At 39.7% G+C, this 15,807-nt stretch overlaps 1 pseudogene; it reads left to right on the forward strand.

The window, feature by feature from the left end:
- Positions 1-4,705: 4,705 nt before the first annotated feature.
- Positions 4,706-13,355, forward strand: LOC107706386 (adhesion G-protein coupled receptor G2-like; annotated as a pseudogene).
- Positions 13,356-15,807: the final 2,452 nt, after the last annotated feature.

Here is a 15,807-nt window from a genome sequence, read left to right on the forward strand (position 1 = left end):
TGGTTCCGAAATCTGACGGCACGCAACGTTTCTGCACGGATTATAGGAAAGTAAATGCCGTGACGAAACCAGATTTGTTTCCCCTCCCACTTATGGAGGATTGTATCGACAAGGTAGGCTCCGCACGCTTCGTCACAAAACTAGATCTATTGAAGGGGTATTGGCAAGTCCCCTTGACGGAGCGTGCTGCAGAGATATCTGCTTTTGTTACGTCGGATGATTTTCTCAATTATACAGTGATGGCGTTCGGGCTGCGAAACGCTCCTGCCACCTTTCAACGCTTAATGAATAAAGTGCTAGGTGGAGTGTCAAAGTGTAAAGCTTACCTAGATGATATCGTTGTTTATTCGGATACATGGGATGAGCATCTGTTAACTTTGAAGACTGTGTTTGAGCGCTTGCAGGATGCTTCTCTTACACTTAATCTGGTCAAATGTGAATTTGGTAAAGCGACTGCTACCTATCTGGGAAAGCAGGTGGGGCAAGGACAGGTTCGACCTGTTGCTTTAAAGGTACAAGCTACTCTAGATTTTGCAGTTCCTCGTACGAAACGTGAGCTTAGGAGGTTTCTCGGCATGTCCGGATATTATCACGGTTTTTGCAGAAATTTCTCGGATGTCTTGTTGCCTTTAACAAATATGCTTCGCACTTCCCAAGACTTTAAGTGGACTGACGAATGTCAATCTGCGTTTGATGCCGCTAAAACTCTTTTGTGTTGTATCCCAAATGAAAAATTCGAATCAGCGGATTATGCACTGGTCTTTATTTGTTCAGGATTTTAACATTGAAATCTCGGTCATTCGATCTTGCATGATCTACCTCTGGTAGATTCTTTGTGTGTGGGAGTGTTTCTTTGATAATTATTTTTGTTGTATTGTATTGCTCTGTTTCTCTCTTTCTCTCTCGCTCTCTTCTTTGGTCTGCTCTCTCATAGGTTGCATGATGCTGTGGTGTCGGTGCATAATTGGTCGTTCTATTAAGGCGGAGTCTTTTAAGGAAGCCGCTTGCCAGCTGTCGGGGAGCTCATTGTTGGTGCGAACACGAACGGGTTCGGAGCTCCTGGATTCCTCCTCCGGCCGGCGGCCAAACTAATGTTTAACACCTGCTGTTGTGACTAAAACTTCTCATCATGTGAAACAGAGCGTAGGGGTGTCCTGCCCATTTTCTTTTGTGAATTCGTTTGGGCTTTGTTTTTAGTTAGGAAGTTAGGTAAGCTGGCTGTATCTTTATTTTATAAATTGTCTAGGTTATTTAATTTCTCTTTTTTTGTTCTAGTCTCCTTTTTGTTTGTTATGTTGGCCTGTGGCCACCCCGAAGAGATGCTCTTCATGTTTCACTTATAACTTTTAATAAATCTAATCGTTTCTGGTTCCCGTGATTGGTGTGATTGTTTGGTCCCCGACCGGAGTGATTATTCCTTTAACTTGTTGGGAATCCAGCACCAACTCTACCTTCATTATGCCCCTTTCGTTCCCTAGACACGGGGCGTAATAATGTTGTTTGGAGAATATTAAAAAACAAACTAAAATGTAAGCAAAAATAATGTGAAAAAAAAAAAAAGATTGTGGCTGTGGGCATCTAAATTACGACCTCTAATATAGATTTTTTTTTTTTTTTTTATCATGTCATACATTGTTACACAATAATCTTAAATGTTGACTTTGTTTGTGCAGGCAGCTCGGAAAATCTGATCCAAATCAACATCCAAGTCAGTTTGACAGATGAATATTTCTGGAACAGAAGTAGCTCACCATATCCAGGTAGATGAAATATACTGCTAACATGACTGTGTGATACTGCATATTTATTATCTGAAAGCACTTGTGACGACTGACAAACTCATTGAGTTCATTTCCTGTCAATCAGATAATAACATATATAATTTTCACATGAATGTCGAACTAAACATCAAGCCCGTTAATCCTGTAGAGAAATGTAGAAATGCTGTATATGACAAAGGTATATGCAGCGGTAAGTCTGTTTTAAGATTTATAAATTGCTTTTCAGTTGTTTCTATTGCCTATTTTATACCAATCGAAGTTTAATTTCAGAATAAAATACAGTACAATGTGAACAGACATTATATTTCTTTCCTCTAATGAAAAATCACTAAGATGGGTTAATATTAAGCCTTTAACATAGAATGTAAATGCTTTGAAAAGCATGCTGAGTAATTCATTCACGATAAGTTAACACTGTTTAGTGCTTTAAATAAGCAGTTATTGAAAGCACGACAAAATCAATTACGGCAATAATATGATAAATGTGTGAACTGATGAACATGCTGAAATTACAGTGTTTCTTGCTTTATAAATAACCAACATATCATATATATAATATATTTTGTAACATATCATATATATTAGTTTCAATTATTGCACAACTGCAAAAAATGCATCCATTGTTTGTTTCTGTGTTGAAGGGAAAGAAGGAAGCAGATACGTTCTGCATTTTAAAGATTGTGAATTAATGTGCGTGACCTGTGTTGATGGAAAATTAACCACCATTACACCACAGTCACACACCACATCTCACAATCCAACTAACAGTTTCACACCACATATGACAACTCCCGACCCTACTACCAGTGTAGCGCCACATATGACAATTCCCTATTCAACTACCAGTGTCGCGCCAGATACGACAACTACCGACCCAACTACCAGTTTCACATTGTATACGACAACTCCCCAGGCAACTACCAGTTTTGCAATGTATACAACTCCCAGCCCAACGACCAGTTTTGCATCATATACAACAACTCGTGACCCAGTTACTAGTTTCACATCAAATGCAACAACTTCCAACCCAACTACCAGTTTTACATCGTATGCGACAACTCCCGAGCCAACTACCACTATCGCGTCAGATACAAAAATTCCTGATTCAACTACCAGTTTCATGCCAGATATGACAACTCCCAAGCCAAGTACCGGTTTTGCAATGTATACGACAACTCCCAGCCCAACTACCAGTTTTGCACCATATTCAACAACTCGCGACCCAACTATTAGTTTCGCGTCGTATATGACGACTCCCGATCCAACTACCAGTTTCGCATCATATACGACAACTCCCATCCCAGCTACAAGTTTTGTGTCATACACGACAACTCCCAACCCAACTACCAGTTTCGCGCCAGACAAGGCAATTTCTGAGCCAACGACCAGTTTCGCATCACATACGACAACTCCAGAACTAACTACAAGTTTCACATCACATACGACAACTCATAATCCAACTACCAGTTCCACATCACATACGACAACTCCCAACCCAACTACTAGTTTCACACCAGATACAACAACTCCTGATTCAACTACCAATTTCATGACAGATACGTCAACTCCTGACCCAACAACTAGTTTTGCATCGTATACAACTCCTGACTCAACTATCAGTTTCATGTCATATGCAACAACTCCTGATCCAACTACCAGTTTTGTATCATATATGATAAATCCCGATTCAACTACAAGTGTCGTGCCAGATACGACAATTCCCAATTCAACTACCAGTGTCACGCCAGATACGACAACCCCCTATCCAACTACCAGTGCTGCGCCAGATATGGCAACCCCGAACCAGACTAACAGCTTCGCGCCAGATACAACAATTCTCGAACCTACTTCCAGTTTCGCATCATATATGACTACTCCCAACCCAACTACCAGTTTCGCATCATATATGACAACTCCCATCCCAGCTACAAGTTTTGTGTCAGATACGACAATTCCCATTGCAACTACCAGTGACGCGCCAGATACGACAACCCCCGATCCAACTACCAGTACTGTGCCAGATATGGCAACCCCAAACCCAACTAACAGCTTCGCATCAGATACAACAACTCTCGAGCCAACTTCCAGTTTCACAAGTTTTTTGTTGTATACAGCAACTTCCAACACAGCTACCAGTTTTGCATTTTATACGACAACTCCCAACCCAACTACCAGTTTCAGATCAGATACAGCAATTCCCTTCCTAATTACAAATTTTGCTTCATATACAACAACTCCTGACCCAACTACCAATTTCGCATTGTATACAATAACTCCCGAGCTAACTACCAGTTTTGCATTGTATACAACAACTATCAACCCAACTACCAGTTTTGCATCATATACAACAATTCCCAACCCAACTATCAGTTTCACGTCATATACAACAACTCCCAACCCAACTACCAATTTCGCGTCATATACAACTCCCGACCCAACTATTTGGGTATACAATTTCGTATATTGTATACAACAACTCCTGAGCTAACTTCCAGTTTTGCATCATATACAACAACTCCCGACCCAACTATCAGTTTCACGCCACATACAACAATTCCCGAGCCAACCACCAGTGTCACACCAGATACAACAACTCCCAACCCAACTAAAAGTTTTGTGTCGTATATGACAACTCCTGACCCAGCTACCAGTTTTACGTCATTTAGGATAACTCCCGAACCAACTACCAGTTTTGCATCGTATACAACAACTCCCTACCCAACTACAAGTTTCACTTCACGTACAACAAGTTTTGAGGCAACTTCAAATTTCACATCACATACGACAACTCATGGATATACTGATCCCTCAAAGGCATCGTAAGTGTGCAGTTATCAGTGGATATTCAGTCTAAATCTTGGTCATAGAAAACAATGTGATTCAATCCATTTTACAGAGAAGACTTGGACAATCTGTATACTAAGATGGAAGAGATGGAAAAAAGCAATAAAAGAAATGCAATGATTGTCATGGGGGATGTTATTGGTCTTCTTCATGTACAAGCCAAGAACACAGAAACCAAAGAGATCAACATATGCTTCTCTTCAGATCATGCTTTGGTAAACCTTAGAGCTAAGATGGATTAAAACATTAAATGATTCATCAGTTTTCATGGCAATTCTTCTTTTCACAGGTTGTTGAGAGTCAAAGTGACAAGAATACAAACTGTTCCTGGTCTATAAAGGTTTCCAAGGAGGCTTTAAATAAATCACATCTTGAAAACAATGGAACTGCATTTGTTGGAGTTCTACGATTCAAAAACATGAGAAATAAGGTATTGTATGCTTCTATGATATTTTTTATTAAATGGAAAAAATCTTTAAAAAAATCTACTTTTGGACAAATGTTTCTTGATCAGTTGTATTCAAACACATTTATATCTGATTCATGATTGCTCTCTTGGTTTCTGATTTAGAATGAAACTGAAATTCACACTGTTTTGAACAATGAGGTTTATGGAATAACAATGAGGGCCAAAATCTCCAACCTTACGGACAACATTGACATGATCTTTAAATATAAAAATCTGGTAATGAAGCTTTTAATGCAGAACTTATTTTGTTATATTGACCAGACAATGTGAAAGCAAAATGAAAATGAATGTGTTCTTTCAGGATGGAAATGCATCCTGTGTTTCTTGGGATGACAAAGGTACATTATGGCTGAAGTGATCTGCTTCAATCATCAAACCTAGTTCATTCAGGATTTTTTTTTTTTTTACAATCATTTGTTGCTCTCTTTTCTTTGAAGGAGAACTTAAATGGACGACATTCGATTGTGCGACAGAAACAAACATCAGCAACATCATAAAGTGCACCTGCTCACATCTGACGTTCTTTGCAGTGCTGATGGTGAGAAGCTTCTAAGGAAAGAACTTTCTCTTTCATAATACCTGTTTTATTTAAAGATTTCATTGAGTCAGTATCAGTCTTTTAGTCCCTGTCTACATGCTAGTGAACATGTAAAAGATGAAAAAAAATATATATTTAAGCATTAAAAATTTGCTAACAAGGTCTGATTCTTGCAAACAAACAACAAATGGTTTTAAAAATCCTCCCGCTGATCTGTTTCATTCTGTTTTCTCTGATCCTTCAGTCTCCGCCAGATGCAAATGTAACAGCACCGCATCTGGAATCATTGACCTTAATTTCTTCTGTCGGCTGCGGCATCTCCATGTTTTTTATGGCCATCGCTTTATTCATGCATTTCCTGCTACGGTAGAGTATCTTAAAGTTTATCATATAGTTAGTGCTATTTAGTAATCAATGATCACTAATACTACACTAAGACACAATCTTCACTCGGAAATTGCTAGTAAATTTCACAAATACAGTAATTACAAAGAAACAGCAAGTAACACATTGAATTAAAGTTGTAATTTTAAAGTAGAAACACTGAAACACAGGGCCGTACAGAGACCTTTGGAGGGGCAACTGCTCAAAGTATAAAAAGGGAACATGGAACTTTTAATAGGGCTGTGCTCCTTGCTGATACGTGTATCGAAACGGATGCTTCTGTATTGATACAGCAGCAAATGCCGTGACACGCAGTTTTGAAAAAGAAATACAGAACAGAAAAGACCATTTTAAGTTTAAAAGTTAAATTTTTTCTTTGCACCTCTTAATTACTCTGGAATTAGAAACTGAATTATATTATTATTATTATTGAGTTTACAGGGTATGGTGGTTTTGCTGTTTTTACATCGTATGCGACAACTCCCGAGCCAACTACCACTATCGCGTCAGATACAAAAATTCCTGATTCAACTACCAGTTTCATGCCAGATATGACAACTCCCAAGCCAAGTACCGGTTTTGCAATGTATACGACAACTCCCAGCCCAACTACCAGTTTTGCACCATATTCAACAACTCGCGACCCAACTATTAGTTTCGCGTCGTATATGACGACTCCCGATCCAACTACCAGTTTCGCATCATATACGACAACTCCCATCCCAGCTACAAGTTTTGTGTCATACACGACAACTCCCAACCCAACTACCAGTTTCGCGCCAGACAAGGCAATTTCTGAGCCAACGACCAGTTTCGCATCACATACGACAACTCCAGAACTAACTACAAGTTTCACATCACATACGACAACTCATAATCCAACTACCAGTTCCACATCACATACGACAACTCCCAACCCAACTACTAGTTTCACACCAGATACAACAACTCCTGATTCAACTACCAATTTCATGACAGATACGTCAACTCCTGACCCAACAACCAGTTTTGCATCGTATACAACTCCTGACTCAACTATCAGTTTCATGTCATATGCAACAACTCCTGATCCAACTACCAGTTTTGTATCATATATGATAAATCCCGATTCAACTACAAGTGTCGTGCCAGATACGACAATTCCCAATTCAACTACCAGTGTCACGCCAGATACGACAACCCCCTATCCAACTACCAGTGCTGCGCCAGATATGGCAACCCCGAACCAGACTAACAGCTTCGCGCCAGATACAACAATTCTCGAACCTACTTCCAGTTTCGCATCATATATGACTACTCCCAACCCAACTACCAGTTTCGCATCATATATGACAACTCCCATCCCAGCTACAAGTTTTGTGTCAGATACGACAATTCCCATTGCAACTACCAGTGACGCGCCAGATACGACAACCCCCGATCCAACTACCAGTACTGTGCCAGATATGGCAACCCCAAACCCAACTAACAGCTTCGCATCAGATACAACAACTCTCGAGCCAACTTCCAGTTTCACAAGTTTTTTGTTGTATACAGCAACTTCCAACACAGCTACCAGTTTTGCATTTTATACGACAACTCCCAACCCAACTACCAGTTTCAGATCAGATACAGCAATTCCCTTCCTAATTACAAATTTTGCTTCATATACAACAACTCCTGACCCAACTACCAATTTCGCATTGTATACAATAACTCCCGAGCTAACTACCAGTTTTGCATTGTATACAACAACTATCAACCCAACTACCAGTTTTGCATCATATACAACAATTCCCAACCCAACTATCAGTTTCACGTCATATACAACAACTCCCAACCCAACTACCAATTTCGCGTCATATACAACTCCCGACCCAACTATTTGGGTATACAATTTCGTATATTGTATACAACAACTCCTGAGCTAACTTCCAGTTTTGCATCATATACAACAACTCCCGACCCAACTATCAGTTTCACGCCACATACAACAATTCCCGAGCCAACCACCAGTGTCACACCAGATACAACAACTCCCAACCCAACTAAAAGTTTTGTGTCGTATATGACAACTCCTGACCCAGCTACCAGTTTTACGTCATTTAGGATAACTCCCGAACCAACTACCAGTTTTGCATCGTATACAACAACTCCCTACCCAACTACAAGTTTCACTTCACGTACAACAAGTTTTGAGGCAACTTCAAATTTCACATCACATACGACAACTCATGGATATACTGATCCCTCAAAGGCATCGTAAGTGTGCAGTTACCAGTGGATATAAAACTCAATAACCAAATGCCAAGCAATTCAATCAATATTGCAGATCGACCTTGTCCAGTCTGGAGTCTAAGATGGAAGAGATGGAAAAAAACAATAAAAGCAATGAGGCGATTGTCACGACGGATGCTGTTGGTCTTCTTCATGTTCAAGCCAAGAACACAGAAACCAAAGAGATCAACATATGCTTCTCTTCAGATCATGCTTTGGTAAACCTTAGAGCTAAGATGGATTAAAACATTAAATGATTCATCAGTTTTCATGGCAATTCTTCTTTTCACAGGTTGTTGAGAGTCAAAGTGACAAGAATACAAACTGTTCCTGGTCTATAAAGGTTTCCAAGGAGGCTTTAAATAAATCACATCTTGAAAACAATGGAACTGCATTTGTTGGAGTTCTACGATTCAAAAACATGAGAAATAAGGTATTGTATGCTTCTATGATATTTTTTATTAAATGGAAAAAATCTTTAAAAAAATCTACTTTTGGACAAATGTTTCTTGATCAGTTGTATTCAAACACATTTATATCTGATTCATGATTGCTCTCTTGGTTTCTGATTTAGAATGAAACTGAAATTCACACTGTTTTGAACAATGAGGTTTATGGAATAACAATGAGGGCCAAAATCTCCAACCTTACGGACAACATTGACATGATCTTTAAATATAAAAATCTGGTAATGAAGCTTTTAATGCAGAACTTATTTTGTTATATTGACCAGACAATGTGAAAGCAAAATGAAAATGAATGTGTTCTTTCAGGATGGAAATGCATCCTGTGTTTCTTGGGATGACAAAGGTACATTATGGCTGAAGTGATCTGCTTCAATCATCAAACCTAGTTCATTCAGGATTTTTTTTTTTTTTACAATCATTTGTTGCTCTCTTTTCTTTGAAGGAGAACTTAAATGGACGACATTCGATTGTGCGACAGAAACAAACATCAGCAACATCATAAAGTGCACCTGCTCACATCTGACGTTCTTTGCAGTGCTGATGGTGAGAAGCTTCTAAGGAAAGAACTTTCTCTTTCATAATACCTGTTTTATTTAAAGATTTCATTGAGTCAGTATCAGTCTTTTAGTCCCTGTCTACATGCTAGTGAACATGTAAAAGATGAAAAAAAATATATATTTAAGCATTAAAAATTTGCTAACAAGGTCTGATTCTTGCAAACAAACAACAAATGGTTTTAAAAATCCTCCCGCTGATCTGTTTCATTCTGTTTTCTCTGATCCTTCAGTCTCCGCCAGATGCAAATGTAACAGCACCGCATCTGGAATCATTGACCTTAATTTCTTCTGTCGGCTGCGGCATCTCCATGTTTTTTATGGCCATCGCTTTATTCATGCATTTCCTGCTACGGTAGAGTATCTTAAAGTTTATCATATAGTTAGTGCTATTTAGTAATCAATGATCACTAATACTACACTAAGACACAATCTTCACTCGGAAATTGCTAGTAAATTTCACAAATACAGTAATTACAAAGAAACAGCAAGTAACACATTGAATTAAAGTTGTAATTTTAAAGTAGAAACACTGAAACACAGGGCCGTACAGAGACCTTTGGAGGGGCAACTGCTCAAAGTATAAAAAGGGAACATGGAACTTTTAATAGGGCTGTGTTCCTTGCTGATACGTGTATCGAAACAGATGCTTCTGTATTGATACAGCAGCAAATGCCGTGACACGCAGTTTTGAAAAAGAAATACAGAACAGAAAAGACCATTTTAAGTTTAAAAGTTAAATTTTTTCTTTGCACCTCTTAATTACTCTGGAATTAGAAACTGAATTATATTATTATTATTATTGAGTTTACAGGGTATGGTGGTTTTGCTGTTGTAAACACTACTGTTGCTGTTGTAGAAAAAAAAATATTTCTAAAATAAAACTGTATATCTAGTCCTGTTCTGAATTTGTTCATTTTTTTAATGATAATAAAATCAGGACTGATAAGTATAATTCGGAGGATGAGAAAAGCAGTATAAGCCTGTTTTACCAGTGTTGTGATAATTGATTTTAAGGCACTCTACGTTTTTTAAATAAATACTGTAATAATAATAGTTCAAAGTATGAATAGTTTTTAGTCAGATAACATAAAAAAGACAAGACCCCTCAACAACCTTTAAACTTTCCTAATCAAACAGCAAGAACAAAAGAGAGCAAGCACCTTTGTTTATATTGCTGTGTGTAGAACTATGTAAGCTGCATTTTTAATATTTAATAAATATTTAATTTTAATAAAATGTAAATTCGTCCCCCGCACTTTATATGGGCAGGTGTGTTCACATAGAGGTTTCTAGATTTAAATCTAAAAGAGACAAAGAGACAGTATCGATAGTCTTTGCACGTTAGACGATAGACGTTTTATTCGTATCCAAAATGAGGAGATGCGAATATCAGGAGCGCTGAACTCTCTCATGCAGTGTGTTTCATTCATACTGGAAGCTGGAGGGCGCTCTCGTGCAGAAAGTCCAAAACAGACTCATAGAAGTAATAACTTATGACATGCAGGAAATCCATAATATGGACAAAAGTATCCGGTTATCGCTGTAGCTGAGCTGAATAAAAAGCAGAAACGTTTTTACTGATGAAACGTGAAGACAATAAACACACGATTGCGAAAATATATGGTTTATGTGTGTTTTTCAAGTTATCTCCAGGTCATAAATAAATAAACTATATGAATAATGCAGTACTGATTGACATTTCATTTAGTATAGAAACTATAAAATATATTTCCTGCCTTATTCTGTAAAAAAAAAAAAAAGGTGTTCGTAGTAGCCTTTATAAGCCAAACATAAAATTGTCATTAGGAAAATATAGGACAAAAATATTATAGCTCCTCACTGCAGCTAACCTTACTTCCACAGGCTACACACAGCAATATAAACATGCTCTCTTCACGTCGTTCTTGTAAAATAATAATAATGTAATAATATAAGTATACTAGCACACCGCTCCGCTGAGAACTCCACTTACCGGCAGCCACAGATGTTATTGAAGGCATCCTGGTAGTGTGCTAAACGTGAGGAATCGTCCCGGATGAGATCGTCAAGTGAAAGGACATCATGTGGATCATTTTATTTATGGCTAAATTATTGTTCATTAATTTTGCTAATAGTTAGATTGGGCAGGCCTTCACAAAAGGGCGTTTAATTACAAAAAAAAAAAAAAAAAATTACCGGCAGCCGCGGACGTTATGAATGCATCCTGGTAGTGCGCTAAATTAAAGGTGTCTGAACATGAGGGATAGTCCCTGATGAGATCGGCAGGTGAAAGGTCATCATTATGTGGATAATTTTATTTACGACTAAATTATTATTCATCCATTTTACTAATAGTTCGATTTGGCAGGCCTTCACAAAATGGCGTTTAATTAAAAAAAATAAAAATTGCCTTGACAAAAGGGCACTTTGGGCATCAAGGAGAAAATGGGCAGGTGCTCAAGCAAACACCCCCCACCCCCCTTTTGCACGTGCCTGCTGAAATAGTATTTTCATGTAAAACATGCTTCAAGTGATAAAATCAACCACTGAAGTATTACAGTTCAGGTTACAAAAGCAGTTGTTTTTGTGTTTTAATAGGAAAGCCAAATCAAATCAGGCCACGAAGATCTTGATGAACATGTTTGTGGCTTTGTGTCTACTGAATGTCTTCTTTTTGTCAAACGAGAGCGTCGCTAACACAGGAGACAACACTGCGTGCGTCTTCATAGCGCTGCTCCTGCATTACTCCATGCTGGCCTCATTCACCTGGTTCTTCATTCAAGCTCTTCATATGTACTTATGGCTCATCAGACAGAACGTCACCATCACAAACTACATGAGGAAGATCACTGTGTTGGGCTGGGGTGAGTTAGAGCAACAAAACACCTATTATAGTGTTACCTTACGCCAGCTAGTCAAAACTTTACAATAAGGTTTCATTAGTTAATGCATTAACTAACAATGAGCAATATATTTGTTACAGTATTTATTAATCTCTGTCAATGATAATCAATAAAAACACAACTGTTCATTGTTAGTTCATAATAGCTCAGTCCCATTAAGTATATGTGTGCATTACATGATTTTAATGCACTTTAATGCTTTTAACGAAATAATTAATTATATAGACTGTCTGTGTTTATGAAAGTTTATTAAATTGACACTGTATCTTTACTTTTTTTTATCTAAGAAAACAAATACAAAAACAAAAAACTGTAAATTAAACTACAATTATAACTATTGTGTTTTCTGTGTGTTTTTAGCGTGTCCGGCTCCAATAGTCGTAGTTATCGTTTCTGTAGGAGGATATGAAGCAGTGACCCTAAACGTGACGTCTGGAAAAATCACACGAATGTAAGTTTTTCTGATGTCATACATTCTTAAATTTATGAATGTCTACTGATGGTCTTCTTATTCATTCTCTTTAATACAGGTGCTGGATTACAAATTTTTACATTCACTACATAGTGAACATTGGCTACTATGCTTTAGTCTTATCTTCACGACAGGAATCTTCATCATGATCATCACTAAGGTTGTTCAGGCCAGAAACATAAAAGTTGTTGACGGCAAGAGAAAGACGTTCAGAAAGCAGCTGATGATGGTGTTGAGTTTGTTCCTGCTCTTCGGTCTGACGTGGTCTGTGGCGTTCTTCAGTTATGGACCGATGCTCAATCGCATGTATCAGTATATCTGATTTAGTAGAACGCTTCTATTTTTCCTACAGACTTCAGCAAATTATTTTAATTAATTAACGAATCAATCCATTTTTAAATCAATATTTTACATTTTTAATTCATTTTATTTTATTATTTTACTTATTATAAGGGGTTATGGGAGTTTGATTATTTCTAGTTCACAGTTTAAAAATTATGCAAATGACTTTAATCATATCTGAAATGTATTTGCATTTAAATAAGTTTTTGTGTTCTTCTTTCAGGGTTTTTCCTCTTCCTGTATTACTACCACATTCACAATAACGTTGCGGGTTGCTTCTCTGATGATCCAGAAAGCACTGACTCCACCACAACCATCACTCAATCCAGCATTAATGCTGTGGATGAAAATATTTATCACTAGCATAATTAAGACAGAAGGCTTTCTTTGTCTCAGACTTTCTTTCTCTTAGACTAAAATGACCCTAAAAAGGGTCAATTTTACGGAAATCACTCAAAACAAATGACAAATATGTTTTGATTATTACTAAAAACTTGTAGAAGGATTTTATTGTGCTTTCAAATCTCTCATATGATGTGATATTACTGTTGTTTGATTTATTGAGCGTTATAATCATCAATGTGTGATCATGTGCTGTCGGAGCAACTCAACACTGAATGTTATTTAGAAAACAAATTTACATCTTCTGGATTAATGTCGACATGCCTTTGGATTCAGATATTTGCATGGCCATTTCATAAAGCAGCTCACTAAAATCCACACACACGGATGTGAAACATATCTGGTTACTGGAAACACAACAAACAGAAAACACAGCCAGAATCAGTAAATCCGTTGTTGTTTTATGCTGCTTATGATTCTCTGTTATATTTCTTAGTATTTCTCATGCGATTCAAATGGAGCTAATAAAATGTAATTGTACTCTTCATGATGGACTGACTTCAAAATCATTTATTCACTTTAGTCACCCTTATAAATATGCAAATTCATTAGGTCAAGAAATATCAAAGCAAATGTCACTTACACAGAAAGGTTTCACTAAACATTCAAAACAAAGCAAGCTGAAACTTGCAACCACTTGCATAAGAATATATCAGGGCCAGCATAAGCAGTTGTATGATAGGGCCCCTGTGTTACATAGAATTTTAATTTTTTTTCTAGTAGAAATATTACAATACAAGATGAAATGTATCAGAATTTAAGCTTTATGCCTAAAACAATCAAAATATCTGTCAAAAGGGTAAGAAAACATATGTTGTCACGGGGTATGCGGTTGAGTTCAGCCAGCTCGCCATTTTAACGACGTTCGACGATGCTGCGTTGAACTCACTGTTCTGGATTGGGGCAAATTACCATCGCCCCGTCAACCTCCCACAGGACTGAGCTGGAGGGAAGCAATCATCCAGTGTCTGGAGATTGTCTACCCCCGATCCGGAACACAGCCAGACCCAGAGCCCAGCCCACCATCTCCCCGCTGCGCGGAGCTCAAGTCCGAGCCCACCGTTGACAGAGACCGACCGACGAGCCATCGCCGCATGGAGCGATAGAGCTGAGGATCGCCGTGGAGCCAGAGCCGCTCATGACGTCAATCCATGTGCGAGAGTCGGCAACAGAGCTCGCCACAAGGGAGAAAGCGGTGGACAGAGAGAGTGCGGAGAGGAGCTCCGCCCCCTGCACCGTGTCTAGCCCAGAGAGGGCTCCTGTTCCCCCGTCCAGTCCAGAGAGGGCAACCGTTCCTGAGTTTAGCCCAGAGAGGGCTCCTGTTCCTGAGTTAAGCCCTGAAAGCCCGGAGGCTCACAAATGACAACCCGCCCGCCCGCTCCTGACTCCTCCTCCTCCTCCCCCGCTGTCGTTTGGCAGCCCCTCTGCTCGCCCTCAGCCCACCATCGGTACGGTGTGAGCTCTGTGGGTCTGCCATCCTCCATCGTCACAGTGGCTGCAGAATCCCTGGTCTACGCCTCCAGCCTCTGAGACCCAGACTCCGCCTCGGCCCGTTGACCCTGTGGCTCCACCATGGCTCCTAGCTCCCTCTGCTTCGCCTTGGCCCATCAGTCCCTCCGGCTCCGCCTTGGTCTGTCGTCAACCATCCGTCGCCTCGGGACTCCTCTCCTCCAGCTGCGCCTCGTCCCTCCGGCCTCCGGATCATCCCCGTCGCCCTGGCTCATCGGCTCTCCGTCTCTGCCTCGGGCTCCTCCGCCACCTGCTCTGCTGCTGTTGGTCGGCCCCCTGGAGTCGTCAGACCTTCCTCCTCCATGGCTCCTCCCTCCGTCGGCTCCACCGTGGGTCGCCATTATGGCTGTGGCCTGGGTCCCACCTGGCACTGCATCCTCCAAGTCCCTCCTGTTTCCTCCCTGGCTCCTCCCTCCCTCTGACCCGCCCTGGACTCGGTCTGTCATCCTCCTCCCGGGTGTCCGTCCTCCTCCCGAGCCTCCTCCCAAGGTCCCACCCGTCCCTCCCTGTGTTGTTCCTGCAGCGCGAGGACGTGCCTTCCGGGAGGGGGGCGATATGTCACGCCCCTGGACTGTGTTTGAGTGTTTTTCCCCCCATGTGTTTGCCCTGACCTAGTTTCTCCCTCGTGTTAATTGTGTTTATTGCTCCCAGGTGTGTCTCGTTTCCTCCCTTGTTAGTTGTGTACTTATAGTTGTCTGCCCCATCTTTCGCTGTTCGGTATTGAAAATCAACCCCCTGTGCTACGTGTACTCCTTCCTTCCTGTGATTAAAGATTGTTCTGTGTGAAAACTCCTACGTCTCCTCGCTCCTTCACAGTAGGCAAGTGTGACATAGACAGACAGACAGACAGACAGACAGACAGACAGACAGATAGTTTAAAAAGTATTTTTAGTCCCTTAAGTCT

The sequence above is a fragment of the Sinocyclocheilus rhinocerous genome, unplaced genomic scaffold, assembly GCF_001515625.1.
Source record: "Sinocyclocheilus rhinocerous isolate Xijiao unplaced genomic scaffold, SAMN03320098_v1.1 scaffold3629, whole genome shotgun sequence".
NCBI classification, from domain to species: domain Eukaryota; kingdom Metazoa; phylum Chordata; class Actinopteri; order Cypriniformes; family Cyprinidae; genus Sinocyclocheilus; species Sinocyclocheilus rhinocerous.